Source organism: Giraffa tippelskirchi, chromosome 11, assembly GCF_054371585.1.
Source record: "Giraffa tippelskirchi isolate mGirTip1 chromosome 11, T2T-mGirTip1v1.2.pri, whole genome shotgun sequence".
Lineage (NCBI taxonomy): Eukaryota > Metazoa > Chordata > Mammalia > Artiodactyla > Giraffidae > Giraffa > Giraffa tippelskirchi.
The window spans coordinates 114588261-114603914 of record NC_137285.1 but is presented as its reverse complement, the minus strand read 5'-3'; the positions used below and the strand labels follow the sequence as shown (position 1 = coordinate 114603914).

The 15654-nt window shown below is 49.7% G+C and overlaps 3 long non-coding RNA genes across 4 annotated transcripts in view; 1 reads left to right on the top strand and 2 right to left on the bottom strand.

Moving 5' to 3' along the window:
• Positions 1 to 13084, bottom strand: part of LOC145526743 (uncharacterized) — a 68260-nt gene extending 55176 nt beyond the window's left edge. Inside the window, exons 1-3 of one of the 2 annotated variants that reach the window (XR_014069140.1) lie at positions 13032 to 13084; positions 10905 to 11867; positions 6154 to 6385 (exon numbers count right to left, since the gene is read on the bottom strand). This is a non-coding gene — a long non-coding RNA (uncharacterized LOC145526743). Of the gene's footprint in view, positions 1 to 501; positions 6386 to 10904; positions 11868 to 13031 lie in introns of those variants that run through there. The other variant, XR_014069141.1, reaches the window with a different exon arrangement.
• On the top strand, positions 11992 to 13728 carry LOC145526745 (uncharacterized). The gene is made up of 2 exons (XR_014069142.1): positions 11992 to 12082; positions 12685 to 13728. It is a non-coding gene; the product is annotated as an uncharacterized LOC145526745 (long non-coding RNA).
• A 125-nt stretch (positions 13729 to 13853) lies between these two features.
• Positions 13854 to 15654, bottom strand: part of LOC145526742 (uncharacterized) — a 127367-nt gene continuing 125566 nt past the window's right edge. Inside the window, exon 3 of the long non-coding RNA XR_014069139.1 lies at positions 13854 to 15491. This is a non-coding gene — a long non-coding RNA (uncharacterized LOC145526742). The remainder of the gene's footprint in view (positions 15492 to 15654) is intronic.

Genomic DNA, 15654 nt, shown 5'->3' with positions numbered 1-15654 from the left:
ATTCCTACCTTTTCCCCAGGCCACTCTCCCACTTCCTCCCCCTTTAAGTCTTTATCCCTTCCTTCACTAAGAAATCTAAGCTGTTTGTGTCATGTTCTTTCCATATCAACTTCTCGCTGCCTCTCACTTCTTCCCACCTCAATTCCCAGGCTGCCCCTACCTTCACCTGCCTCATCCAAGACCAGCTCCCTCATCCTCCTACAAACTCAAGCCTCCCTCCTCCTCCAGTATCTTGACTTTTACTCCGAACCCTGCCTATTTCTAGGATGAAAAATACTTGTGTTTGTGTCACTCCTCCCTGAAATTCCATTTTCCCCCCATTCTTTTCCTTAAGATGTTCCCTGGAGTCTACAGATCCATACTGATCCCATTTCCTTCCTTTCTTTTATGAATTCCTAAAACCTACCACTAGTTTTCAAGAAGCTGAAACTGCTCTTAGTGGTCATCACTCCACTATCAGGCTAACCCAGCCCTTACTTCCCTGGCTGTGGAGCATCTGACCTTGCCGTCCATCACTTCTTTCCAGGAACTCAGCTGCCGAGGTTTCAGAGGCACTGTGTTCTTCTGCTTCCCTCTCACACTCTGGCTGCGGCTCTGTCTGCTCCCAGGTTCCGTCTTCCTTGCCCCAGCCCCGATTGTGACTGCCCCCTGGAGGCACCTCCACAATTCTCTCCTTATGTCTCTGTGGCCGCCACCTGCACCTGCTCTCCCCCAGCCCCAACGTCTCACCCAGCCAGTTGGGCATTTCCAGCTTTATAACATCTCCTTTTGAATGGGGTGGCCCACGTCTAACTTGGCACACCCCAAACTGAATTTTTATCCTCCCTACACCTCCTTCTCCTTTAGACATCCCTTGTCTTTTCCAGAAGTGGTTTCTTCTTCCCAAGAATCCTTGTTCTCAGATGCACGTGCTCTGAATTTTCTGCTCCCCACACTGCTTTAGCCAATCAGTTCGTTAATTATCTCTTCATGAACCACCTGTTTTCCATTGACTCCCCTCCTCTTCCTGCACTCAATGATTTCCCTGACTTGGACCTCGTCTTCTCACACCTGGACACTGTAATGGCCTCTGAAATAATTTCCCTTTGGGCTATTCCATCTTGTGCATGTTCCCTGCTTAAATTTCTTGAAACACAGCTCAGATAATCTTACACTTTGTCAAACAAAATTAACAGAGGTGCTTCTTGAGAACTTATAGTGTGTACTTTATACAAATCTTCTCATTTAATCCTCTCAACAACCCTATGAGGTAGGTACTATCATCACCCTTATTTTACAGAAAGAAAAATGAAGACACAGAGAGATTTAGTGACTTGACACAGGTCATATGCCTCGTCAGCGAGAGAGCTGGGCTTTGAGCCCGGGCAGCCTGGCTCCAAAGCTCAGGTTCTCACCTAGTGAACTCTAAAAACATTAGTGGCTTCCACTGTCCATAGACCAAAATCCCTTTGCCCACTCAATGTCCCCAGAACCTGGTTCTATGCCACCTGCTGCTAAGTCGCTTCAGTAGTGTCTGACTATGTGCGACCCCATAGACAGCAGCCCACCGGGCTCCCCCATCCCTGGGATTCTCCAGGCAAGAACACTGGAGTGGGTTGCCATTTCCTTCTCCAATGCATGAAAGTGAAAAGTGAAAGTGAAGTCGCTCAGTCGTGTCCGACTCTTAGCGACCCCATGGACTGCAGCCTACCAGGCTCCTCCGTCCATGGGATTTTCCAGGCAAGAGTACTGGAGTGGGTTGCCATTGCCTTCTACGTTATGCCACCTGACCAATCGCTAACTCTTTACATCCAGACAGACCCATCTGTTGCCGGAGAACCTTTGTTTCCTGCCAGCAGCTGTTCTCCCTTGCCTTGTTTTTAAATGGAATTCCTGCAACTACCAGGCCCTGACTGATAATGTTGTTCATTCATCAATTTATTCTTTACTCATTCAATAAATATTTAGATATTACCTATGCCTCCAGACACCGTTCTAGGCACAGAACACCGCAGAGAACAAAATAGACATGCCTCGTCCCCCTGTGTATACACTCCAGACCCCAGGTGGACCTGGGCTGCATCTTCCATGCTTCTGCTCAGTCTTGTCCCCCTCCACCTGCTATGCCTGCTAGGACCCTGCTACTCCCTCTGTCTCTGGGACCAGACCCCCCCTTTGGTTGCATCACATGTAACTTGTGCTTTGCTATAGCCAAGGGTGTTGCCAGGGACAGATGCTACCTCTTGCGAAAGCTAAGCTTCCAGACCCTTTCTGCTCAGGAGGCCATGAATCAGTGATGAGTTGCAGCTGTAAAGCAAAGATCTTAAATAAACTCTTGCTGGACTCTGACCATGTACCAAACATAGGGTTGTCTCCTGCAGACATCTCAGCAAACTCTCAGGTAGGAACTATTGTTATCCCTATTTTACATAAGAGAAAACAGTGTCCACAGAGGTTCACCAGCTGGGACTCAAACCCAGCTCTGACTCTGAAATCTCCACTCTGAAATTCTTTCCACAATTCCCTGCTGCCTCCATATTCTTATACTCCTGGCCACACCAGGTCACACGAGCTGGAAACGGGTCAGGGACTTCTCTGGTGGTGCAGTGGATAAGAATCTTCCTGGCAATGCAGGGGACACAGTTTCAATCCCTGGTCTGGAAGATTCCACATGCTGCGAAGCAACTAAGCCCACGTGTCACAATTACTGAGCCCACACACTGCAACTACTGAAGCTGCACGCCTAGAGCCTGTGCTCCACAAGAGAAGCCAGCGCAATGAGAAGCCTACGCACCACGACAACAAGTAGCCCCTTCTCACTGCAACTAGAGAAAGCCCACTTGCGGCAGTGAAGACTCAGTGCAGCCAAAGATAGATAAAAATCTTTAAAAAAGAGCAATGTGGGGCTTGACTTTAACTGTGGATCAGTGTTTGTTTTAACATCTTAAATGCTATATTTCTTCTTGACTTCATTTTATTGGCATTTCATCATTTGATTGGCAAAGGGGAAATGGTGGGGCTTTCCTTAACTGACTGTAAGAAACTTTATAATTGGGTGAAGAAAGTGAAAGTGTTAGTCACTCAGTCATGTCCAATTCTTTTGCAACCCCATGGACTGTAGCCCCCAGGCTCCTCTGTCCATGGGATTCTCCAGGCAAGAATACTGGAGTGGGTTGCCATTTCCTTCTCCAAGGGATCTTCTCAACCCAGGGATTGAACCTGGGTCTCCTGCATTGCAGGCAGATTTTCTACCATCTGAGGCACCAGGGAAGCCTAGGGTGAGGAGAGGTTTAACAAAACTCCAAAAGTGTTATTTTGATTGTATGTTCTGTGTCTTTTCTGCCAAACACTTGGTTACTGGGATGCTCTGAGAAGGGGTGCAGGCATAAACGTCTGAAGGAGTCTCACTTCCTTTCTAAAGACATGGCCTGTCATTGCTCTGTAGTGGCAACTTGAGGGGCTGTGCAAATTTGGGCAGAAAGCAGGAGACAGGTTGAGCACAAGGCATGTGGCTGGAGGGAGGGAAGGGCCTGGGTCTGGGCAGGCTGAGGCTGTTGACAATGGCTGGGGCCAGGGCAAGCAGCCAGACCTGGTGAGGTACTACAGGTGTGACTCACACAGGTTCCACAGTCCAGGCAGGTATATAGGGAGAAGGACTCCAGCAGGTAGGGCTGAGCCCTGGTAGTAAACAAGGCTTGAGATCACCAAGCCTTCTGAGCTCCACTGGGGAATGGCAATGTAGGGAGGGGTCAAGACAGGAACTTAAGGACTTTCCTAGTGGCTCAGTGATTAAGAATACACTTGCCAATGCAGGGGACATGGGTTCGATCCTTGGTCTGGTAAGATTCCACATGTCACTGAACACCTAAGCCCGTGTACTACAACTACTGAGCCTGCGTGCTGCAACCACTATGCCTAGAACCTGTGCTCTGCAACAAGAGAAGCCACCACAATGAGAAGCCCACTCACTGAAACAGAGTAGTTGCTGCTTGTGGCAACTAGAGGAAGCCCACACACAGCAATGAAGACCCACTGCAGCCAAAAATAACTAACTAAATAAAAGTTTTAAAAGACAGAAGCTTAAGCCTGTGAGGGGGATGAGAGAGCCAGGACAAGAGAGCTGCCATCAAAGTCCCCAGGTGCTCTAGCCAGACACTGGGTCCTGAATAACCCAACCTTTCCAGGGCTGTTGAGCTGCTGTCTGCCTTGAACCCTACCCCTTCCCTCTCCAGTCTTCCTTCCCAAACTCCCCAGTCAGGGAGTTGACTCCTGGGTCTGTGGCTGGGCATATCAGTGGACCCAGGACCCAGCGGTGGCAAACTAAAGACATGTGATGACAGCCGGCCTGGCTCCGAGTCCAGGCCCTGCCCAGCCTCCCTGCTCAGAGCATGGCTCCACTGGCAGGCCTGCATTCAAGTGTGAATGGCTCCACCGAAAGTCTCTGCTTCCTCCCCCCACGACCCAGGATTACTCACACTGGCCTCCAAATAAATGCATTTCAAAAAGTTTAAGGTGCCGCATCAATGCATATTTACAATAACTATGAGATCACAGTTCAGAATGGATTTCCAAGAGAAAGATAGCAAGCCATACACAGCAGCCATCTTCTCCTTCTTTTAGATTTCCCAATGACACAGGAAGTCAACTTACAAAGACCCACGACAAACCCAGGAAAGAGGGTACAACTATTAGGTACAGCTAGAACCCCTGAAAACTTCTATTTAGAGCAAAAGACCTGGGTTCAAGCCCTGGCATTTGCTAGCTATGTGTCATCAGGTGAGTCACTTTACCTCTCTGAGGCTCTTTTTCTGTAGAAAGGTGTAAGGGAGGCGGGGCTTGTCACACAAAGTATTGGGCTTGGTTCTGTTTGCCTGACTCAGAAGGTGTCACCTTCCCACCTCACCCTCTTCAGGCCTCCCTCCTGAAGCTGTGTTCCAACTACAATAGTAACCATCCCAGACCAAGCAGAATCATTGTATAACCCAGCACTTGTCGAGAGAACTGAATGAGTGTGACTATGGACATTCTGTAGAGCTGGGAATGCCATGGTAGGTATGAAGTTCTTATTGCTCTCGTTCCTACAAGCACAAGACCAGGGTTAGCCAGTAGCAGCCTGCTCACTGTTTCTCACATTCCTATGGCAGACATGACTAATCAAGCCCGCACTCTTCCTCCCTAGGCTGACCAGTGATGTCTGCCATGGAGTGGGAGCAAAGGAGGAAAGGAGAGGTATTTGCCAATGCAATGCTGTACAGAGTTTACCACTAGGAAACCAACACAAGGCTCCAGTAGGTGCCTGCATGCTAATCACTATCCTGATTTAGGTCAGATGCCCACTCCTGAGCCAATGAGCTGCAACTGGGAGTAGGGGCAGGAGGCAGAATCCGTAAGAGAGTAACTACCAACCAAGCTTGAGAGAAGGAAACATCTTCTAGAAGAAAGTGTCCTGTTCCCCAATTGTTCTCTTCTGAAATAAGCCACTATCCCAAGTTCTGAGGGTAACACCAAGCCACATGAGAGATGAGCCAACAAACCCAGGGGGCGTTAAGTGTTATGGCCAAGATGACCCTCTAGAAGTGGCTAGAACCAGCTTCCGTGCTTTTTACCTTTGGGCAGGCAGCCAAGGATTGCAAACAACCACACATTACCCAGCCAACCTTGCAGAGGCCCGCAGACCCTGCAGCCAGAAAAGTGAGACCCGGGGAGTCCTTGGCCAGGTTCTCAGAGCTGAGAAGCAACCTCAGTGAAATCCAGAAGGCGCTATATCAAGAAGCCGGCAGTTTGGGAACAATCCTGCTAAGTCATAAATGCTTCAAATTCTTCGGCTTTTGCCTTCAGAATTTCTGGCAGCCTCAGGCAGAGGGCAAGTGTTCACAGACAGACACTGACTCGCCTCTGTTGGGGAAGGCCAGGACAGACCCGAGAGGGATAAGCCAGCAGATCAACTCTCCTCTAGAAACGTCTGGGGGTGGGAAGTGCTTTGCTGTGGATCCTCTGGCACCCACCCAGAACCCCCTTAAGACCCAGGCTCTCATGTCCCCACCTCCTCTCCCTTCCCCCCACAGCTGCCTCCCAAGCTGCCATCGACCTCAGCCAAGGAGGTGGGTGGTTCAAGTCTACACGCCCTCCCCTGGGGACCCAAGCACTGGTCCACAGTGACACAGAGGCCTGTACCTTGTTCCTGTCCAGGTCGTCTCCATGTAGCCAGCCCAGCTTCGGCACTCCTGGTGAGAGCTGCAGCCGCCTCACTTTTGAGCTTTCCTCCCGCCCACTCCTGCTCCCTCACAGGTGCTGGCCCTGTGATCTGTGCTCCCAGCAGGTGTATCTTGTTCCCGACTCCCTGTCTGCCTGGCACTGGCAGTCCCGCATCTTAGAGTGGGCTTCCCAGAAAGCTGATCTGCAGAGCCTAGAAAGGGGAGGAAGAGTCATGAGGTCTGGGTGGTGAGAGCACTGTGAAATACTCTCATTCAGCCCCACCGCTCCACCATGGAAACAGCCTGCCCGAGGCCAGAGTGGACTGGTGGTAAAGCTGGCCCCAGACTCTCTGACCCCATTATGGGATGATATTAAAATTGCTGACATGTCTGATGTTGGGCTGCACCCCACAGGCCTGCAAACCTTGTAGTTGTTCAGCCTCAAGACAACTAAGCAGTCCAGAGACAGTGACAGAGACATCAGTGTTTTAATGGCTAGGGAGACCTTACACGTCTGAAGCAAGGTCCCGGAGCATCACCCCACCAAGTGCGGTGGGGAGGACACAGCAGAGGTCTTTGCCATCCGGAGAAGGAGGCTACCATTTACAGGGGAACTGACATCAGGTTGGCACATCAGCTACCAGGGAAACCCGTGGCAGGAGCACGCCCCTCACAACCCCTCAGGGTAAAGAACATCATGAGGACAAATGTTTTCCTTTAATAAGCTAGCAGGTGGAGCTGTTACAGCCTAAGGGGCAGGGAACAAGCACGTTCATGTCAGTAGGATGGAGGTGAAGCAGGTGTGGGTCAAGCAGCGGAATGTCCAAAGAGCAAGAGGACAGCCATCTTGAGTGGCCTGACCATACACTTGAATATGTGCTCTGTATATAAGCATTTCCCCTAATCTTCACAGCACCCCATTAAGGGACTTGTCATCAGCTTCATTTTTCACAGATGTTATAAATGAGCTGTCTGCAGCTTAGAGATGGTGGCGCCAAATTCCAAGCCAGATCTGCACAACTCCGCAGCCTAGACTCTGGGTACTAGCCACAGTGCTGCTAGCTCTTGGGTGAGAACAGGTTGTTTATGATGCCTATGAGACCCACATGGGTTCTGTCTCCTGCTGCCTCTGGGTGAAGGTGGCCTGGGGAGGCCCTCTGTGGGTGAGGCTGAGCTCCAGGCCTCACAGGGGTCCTGACCCAAATGTGGCCCATGTGTCGAGTCCCTCCTTCTGCAGATCAAGTTCCCCCTTACTCCTCAGGGTGGTCCTGTGAGGTTGGTCTTCCAGCCCAGGAATGCCAGAACTTGTAGAGTCAGGATTTAAACCAAATCCCATGCCGCTCCTCAGGGAGGTCCCCAGAGGTGACAGAAATGTGTCACTCGTGTTCTATAAACTAGGCTGAGTCAGAATCGTTGTGACTGGAGACATGGCTCATGGAGGAGGCAGCAGGCTGCAAGTCCAGGACGATGTTCAGTGGCAGATGGGGAGGATGAAAGCCCCCTGTTACACCTGCCAGGAGAGAGAAGGGAGGACCTACCTCTGCATAGGCGAGAATGCGAAATGGGCAGAACACCTGGGGGCAGGCCCACCAGTCCTGTGGGTCCCCCTGCACTGCCCCTCTTGTATACACACACCCCAACCCTGTGCACCTCAGGCCATGAGGCTCCTGCCTGCAAGGTCAGCCTCCTTCAGGTCCTGAGCCCACAGAGGGCCCTCAGTGCCCCAGTGAGGTTATCTTACTCACACTGATGAGCCTAAGAGACTGCAGAGCTGAGCGGTGGCTTCTCGCCATTTCCCAACACACCTGCATTTCTGCCCCAGTTTCCTTTCCTATCTTGCTTATTTTCCAAAGTAAGTATTACCGATCATGAGCCCAGCCTTGGCTCCCTTCCCCAGGGGTGAAGGGTAAGGATGTCAGTATTTGGGCCTCCAAATCTGGCTACTGGTTATGGTCTCCTCAAAGGGGCAGAGCTCTTGGCACCAATGGAGGGTGTTGGAGCTGATGATGGAGGGAGTCCGAGGAGGCGACACTGGTATGGCTGCTGAAGCTCACACAAGGTTTAGATGGGGTGGAATAGATGGCCCCATGGGCAGACGTGATTCCAATATCCAACATCAGGCAGAGGGAGGAGAATCTGGCCACCTACCTAGCTAGTGACCAGGAGCTCGACAGACTGGAAGCTTTGGGGAAATCCCTGGAGTTCAGGGCTGAGCCCAGGGCCAGAAAAGACCCCAAGGGCTGGGCTCTGACTACTAGGCTGAAGGACTGAACTGCACCTGGGTCAGCGATGAAAGCCCTGGAGAAGGTGGGGCCAGTCAGGGCATGGGGTCTGGACCCAGAAGAGCCAAGAGTAATCAGTTCCTCCAAAGTGACCCAGGGTAGGCAGGGATGTACCACAGGAATCCATAGGAGAGATGGGATATAAAGGTGTTCAGCCTTGCACAGAAGCGTTGGGGCTGCAGAGCAGGGCCAGCCCAGATAGCACATGCGATGAGTCATCAGGCAAGGAGTCCTGGGACCCGGGTTCAAGAGCTAGCTCCACTCCTGAGATGCCTAGAGACCTTGGGCAAGTCATGGCACCTCTGTCTCAGTCAGGCACTGACTTGCAGGAGTCCTTGCAGGAAATGCAAGGGCCACTCAGAAGGAGGGAGAATGTCACAGTTTCAAAGCTGGGGGTGGGGCTAACGGAGCAATTTGGGATGCTGAAGCACTGGAAGCAAGCACCACTGGGGACCTGGTACCACACCAGGGTGGGGAGCAGGGGCCCTACAGAGACCCAACAGGATCTATAGCTACAAGAAAGGACCGCCAAATGGAAGCTGAGGCTTTTGGTGGAAGAATCTACTCACTACTACCAAACTGAGGCTGGGCAGGGAGGAGCAGGGGGGTAAACACCTCCTCTTTCTCCTCTGGTCCTCGAGTCCCCTGCCGGCCCCCAGGAGAGCCCAGCTGTTGCAACCTCCTGGGGCACAGAGAGGCGTGGACCTAGTTTGGAAGCAGGCCTGGAGGAGCAAACAAAGATGACCCAGCACACCCCCTCTGAAAACATTTCTCCTCTAAGGAGGAGAAAATATCTGTCCTGCTAACCTCCAAGGAGCCTCTGAGGATCGAGCAGGAGGGGGACCAGGGTACTTCTGAAGTCCCTCTCAGCTCTCAGAGCCTAGGATTCTCAGCAAATAAAACCACTAGAAGGAAGGGCTGAGCAGAGTGCCTGGCACAAGAGATCAAAGCCTGTGGAAGCTCACAGAGCCCTTGTGCAGACCCAGCAGAGTTTGAATTTATGTGGCCACCACAGTGGGCTCCAACTTCCTCAGGAGACAGTGGGTATATATAAAAGGAGTAGTTACAAGGCCCAGGTTCAAATTCCATTTTCGTCACTGTTCAGGTAAGGAACAATACTAAAGGAAAAGATACTATCCTGAATTGTAAACATGGGAATAAACTCTCACAGCCTTACTATGAGTAAATTCAGGGAGATGATGTGTCCGTGCCTGGCATACAGTGGGTTCTCATTAAATAGGAGCAGTTTACTTTCCCTTCTTAGGGACATGGGACACAGGAGAAAATGGCACAGACAATGTGAAGTGATGAAAAGTGAAAAAGCAAGTGAGCTCAGCTTGTCTCAGGAAATATGTTACCTATGAAACTATTCCACCCTAAAGGTGTGCTGAGGAAGGTCTGGAAAAAAAAATGCTGTAAGACTGGTAACATGAGACCATAGAGTGACCCAGTGTGAATGTCCAGAGATGACTCAGCCTCAGGACAGGACGTGGTCCAAAGCACGTCCCAGCCAAAGCCCCAGGTCCCCCAGCAGCTGGCTCATCAAGTCTTGTGAACACGTGCTTCTTCAAAGGGCATCCCGCACTTCCAGGTGCCCTGGTGGTTGGGAAAAGCAGGTAGGATAAACCCTTGGGCCTGTGCTGCAGGGTCAGCTTCTGACTGGTTGAATGAAGGATGTGAATCGGGTACTGAGGAAGCAGCCCTGGATGCAGAGCCAGAGTCCTGGATGCAGTTCCCACTCAGCCACTAGTGGCGGCTTCTCTTTGAATCTCTTCTCATCTGCAAAACAGGAGTGATGGTAATCTCCACTTCACAGAGTTTCCATGAGGACACCGAAAGAGCGCATGGAACGTGGGAAAGTACGCATGGAACGTGGGAAAGTACGCACCGGAGGACATGGCGAGATCAAGTGGCAGAGCCCCGAGTTCACTGGTTCCCCCGAGGCGCCTGTGCCCAGCAGAGAAATGCCTCCCCCATCAAAGGCAGAGCAAGGGCTAGCTCTTCTCTGCTCCAGGGCAGGAGGGAGCTAGTGCTGATTGGGGTGGAGAACAAAGACATCCAGGCCCCTGAACTCTGAGCAACCAAGGTCACAGGTGAGAAGTCATTTGGGGATTTGGGTGGTAGGGCAGACCAAGCAGACAGAAGTAACCTCGATGGTCACTAATTCCCCATGACTGCTCACAGCCAACTGAACCACTGCAGATGCTGGTAATTCCCTGCAGGTCCAAGGAAGGGGCACCCAGTAAAACTTGGCAGTGAGTTCCCAGGTGGGAAATACAGAAACTGGAAGGAGGGCACTCCTGCCTGAGTCAGGGCAGAGACAACTCACCCTGTAATTCTCAGACCTCCCTCCACCCATGGTGCACTAGAATGCTGTACAAAGTGGGTCAGGTTTTCACTGCAGAGTGTAGGATCAGTCATTCCCAGCAAACCCTTTTGTTATACTCACCAGAGCTCCAGGTCCTTGTGGTGAGGGAACACAAGCTCGGTAGACTCTATGTACAAGCTTAGTGATCCTAGTTCTCAGAATAGGCCAATCAAAGAAGCTCTCCACTTCCCAGTGTTTGAGGGGAAAACTATATCTTCAGTAGACTGGCTCCTGACTGGACATGATTCCTGGGGCACCAGCTCCCAGCACAATTCCTGGCCCCTCAATAGCACTCAGGGGATATTCATGCTTTCATTCCCCTGTAGGAAGTACTGCCATCCAGACCCCAAAAAACAACACTCATAGTCGAGTATTTGTGCCAGACACATTGGAAAAGGACTTCTGGAAGCAGACTGTACCCAAAACTCCAGAAAGCACCAAGACCCCAGGCCCCAGCACATCCTAAAGGAAAAAAGGCCAAGCATCCCAGACCCAGGATCCCCAGCAATCTGGACCCAGTTTAAAAGGGAGACAGCTTTTCCTGCAGTCCCAGAACATCACAGCTCCTCCAGATGCTAGCATGGGCTCTTGGGGTTCAGAAAGGCAAAAGACACACCGTTGCCCATGAAATGGCTTTCCTGGGACTTGTAAACAGGTCTGCTTGGGAACAGAAGGCAGAGAGCAGTGATAAGGTTGAAAGAAGGACAGGGGTTGGGGGGTTGGGTTGTGAAAAACCTTGAATGTCAAGCTAAGGGACTGTCTTTGTCCTGTGTTTGGGAACCAGAGGGTCTCTAAGTTTCTCTAAGCACAGAAGTGAAAAGATCAGTTATGATATGCAAGGAGAGGGAAAGAGAGGCCCTGCCTGCTCCGTGGGCTCACAGCCTGGCCACCAGGGCCCTGCCGAAGGGTATGTCAGCTCCCCGGGCCCACAGAGTCTGGGTGCCAGGTGGCTTCGGCCCTGCAGTTCTCTTGCTCCTTACACTTCTTACTGGCATGGTCAGAGGATGTGGATGGTCCTGTTGGAGGCCTGGAAGTCTCCAGACTCTGCAGTGATATAAATGTTAGAGCACTGGTTTAGAGACAGGCAAGTGGGTTCTAGAACCGAATTTCCTTTGTGAACGGAATGACCTTGAACAGGACATGACCACCCTCAGAATTGAGTTCTGTTACTGGAGAACAGCTTTGCTCTTCGTTGGGGGGGTGCAATGAGATCATGTGTGTCAAGGCAGCTCGTGTGTGGCCGGAGCACCTGGAAAGAGGTCCGTTATTGCTTGCTGAACGTGAACTTGACTAGCAACTCAGGCTGGGAGCTCAGCAGGAGGAAGTCCAGCCAGGCCCAGCCCAGCAGGAAAAAAGTTCCCTAACTGGGAGAATTCCCGGGATCACCAGTATTATGAGACCATAACAGGCAGTGCTCTGACCCCTCGGCCGTCCCCGGGTGGGAGAGGCTGGGGCTCTGCTCCAAGAGTTTACAGGCTATTAATAGTTCATGGTAGCAGGGCCGCAGGCCACTGTCCAAGGGACTTCTTTTTTCCCCTATGCTTTCAGCTGCTCTGCTCTTTAAACCGCTTAGAAAGAGTCATATTATTTGGGGAAGCTGGTTGGGAAGAGGACATGAAATCCTTCCTAGGGAAGACCACCACTTTCCCCCAATTTTTTGTTTCCCAACAAAGATCCATGTATTTCACCTCTCTATTTTTCTATATATTTCTAGTAATGAAAATGAAAGCCTTTCTTCTCTGCTCTTTGAGCCTTTTTTAAGATCATCTATAAAGGGGCATTCACATTGTAAAACATTTTGACATTTTCTCACTTAATCCTTATCCTGAGGTAGGGGGCTCATTTTATCCCCATTTTGCAGGTAAGAAAACTGAGCTTCAGCAAGCTTATGTGATTCAGCCAGAACTGCAGGGCTGGCCATGATCAAGGTCAGGATTTCTTCCTCCAAATCCTGCACTCTTTCCAGTGCCCCACACTGCCTCTTGTTTCCCTAAGGGACTCTATCCAATAGCTTTTCAGAGTTCCTGTCTGAAGAGCACAGGAGCAGAGAATTCGGAGTTTGAAAGGACCTGCCTCATTTCCCACACAAGGCAGGAACCCCTCCCACAGTGTTCCTGGCGGATGGACGTCCTGTTTCTGGGAAGGGGAAGGAAGGAGAACCAACATTAACAAACCCGCGAAAGATTGTATCATTGAGGTTGCCTTCACCTAGAGAGTGCATAAGATCTGACTTGATCCGCCTAAACCAAAAGGAAACTTCATCTACATAACAAGAGTTCTCAACTGGTTAATTCAGTGACTCTGTGATGTCATCAAGGACTTGGATTCTTTCTGGAGTTCAGTGCCGCCATCCTCAGGGGTCAGTGCTTCTCTACATGGGCCTGAGACGGCTGCCTCCATAACAGGCCTCACAGACAGCCTCAATAACAGCCAGTAGACAAGGGACAGGAATTTTCCCCCTTTGTGTCTTCTTCACCTTTTTTTAAGGCAAAGACACCTTTCCTGGTATCCATTAGTGATGTCTCACTGTCTCCTTGGCCAGGACTGAGCCTCATGGCCACCCTTAAAACAATCACAACCTAAGGGAATGAAATCACCAGGATGACTGCCCTGAAACTGAATATTTATTATGCCTCCCTGAGTCATGGAGAGGAAGCATGGAGCCCTGAATACAATCAGGATTCTGCTAGCAAGGAAAAAGGGGAGAAAGCTTTGGGTGGAGCTAAGTAACTATCTCTGATCCTGCTAGATGCTATTTTCTCTAGCTTTAAGTGAAACAAATGACATTGAGAAGAACTCAGAGACTTGAATCCTTGTCTGTTGGATTTTACCCAGCCTTTCACTCACTTTTGTGACCCCAAGTGTATCCAGAACAATGCTTTATAAAGAAGTGGCACCCAACAAAGCAGCTCACTTTAATGCAATAGACATTTAGAGGTTGCCTACTATGTGCCAAGCAGTTTGTAAGGTGCTGGGAGTATAGAAATGAACAAGGCAAAGAGTCTACCCTTGAGCTTACCATCTGACACCTTTGGGTTATTGTTATTTTTATTGCTGTTATTATTAGCTAGCATTTACTTAAGTACACCTAATGTGCTACAAATTTTGAAAATATATAACATTCATGTCAAGATTCAGGGTATTCATAATTCAAAAAGACACATGTATCTCAATGTTCATTGCAACACTATTTACAATAGCCAGATATAGAAGCAATCTAGATATCCATTAACAGAGGAATGGATAAAGAAGTTGTGGTGCATACATACGATGGATTATTACTCAGTCATAAAAAGGAATGAATGTGAGTCAGTTGTAGTGAGGTGGATGAACCTAGAGCCTGTTACACAGAGGAAGTAAGTCAGAAAGAGAAAAACAAATATTGTATATTAATGCATATATATGGAATCTAGAAAGATGGTACTGATGAACCTATTTGCAGGGTAGGAATAGAGACACAGATGTAAAGAACAGACTTGTGGACACAAGGAGAAGGTGGGACGAATTGAGAGAGTAGCATCGACGTCTATACACTATCATGTGTACAACAGATAGCTAATGGGAAGCTGCTATATAACAGAGGAAGCCCAGCCTGGTGCTGTGTGACAACCTAGAGGAGTGGGATGGGGGTGGGCTGGAAGGGAGGCTCAAAAGGAAGGGGATATAAATATCTATATATACTTATGGCTGATTCACGTTGTTTTACAGCAGAAACCAATACAACATTGTAAAGCAATTATCTTCTAATTTAAGAAAACATTTAAAGATTGTCAGAGTATTTTTTGGTTCCCATTAGCAAATAATTAAGTGACATCATGAGACAGGAAGTAACTCGCCCAAAGTCTCAGGGTTCCAGGGTGTCAGACTCAAGGATAAATTCAGCTGTATCTAACTCAGAGCCCACCCTCTTTCTGTCAGTCACATTCTCTGTGCCCCTTGCCCAATCGAATGTTCTAGTTTACAAATAAAAAAAAAAATGCGTGAAGTTAAACTAGCATGTGGATATGTGGGTCTCAAAAGTTATAGTCATATAGTCATAAGGTCAGTTTTTGCTTATCTTTTCTTGTCTCTTCTGTTCTACTCAGTAGGCATTGCCCTCCCCCTTCCAAGAGATGCAGAGTCAAGCAGTTTTACCACGTTCTTGTGGCTCATAATGCCTCACATAGTTTCCAACAAAATAATTCAGAGATTCAAAGTCTCCCCTCCCTCAGCTGGAGACTCACGCCAGGGAGAACCTGTCATCAAGGATGTGAGATGCTTCTTCCCTGTTTGCTTTTTAGACAATAGGTTTTCCTCAGGTCAGAATCTGAATCCAGAGTTCCTCACTTTTACCACCAGCCTCCTGGTACCTCTGGGCCTTCTAGAGCTGCCTCAGGATGATCCAAGGAACATGCTCTAAGATGCTACAGGAGAAGATGAAAGACATTTGTCGGCCCGCTTTGCTCACAAGCATCCTTCCAGACATGTCAGGAGGTTCAGGATCCCACTGGTTCCCCTGTGAGTCATGCTCCTCTCTATCGGCACACGCTGCTGGATGTTGCTGGGGTGTACTCTGCTCAGAGTCTCTGGATTGAGGATGCTTTGTGCTTAAAACAGATCTGCAGCCATCCTCTTGGGAGCCCGGAATTGGAGAAGTAGGCAGTGAGCCACCCATCTGGCCCAGGAAGTCTGTTTGAAAGGAATTATAAGAAATTCCATAAACATCGCTCCCTAAACCCCATGAGTCCCACTGCAGGTCTCTCAGCAGCCTGGGCTAGTGTGTCTGGAATTGGAACCCCTTAGAGCACAGGCGTATTTCTATGTTGGATGTACCAGGAATCTTTTTCCTCTC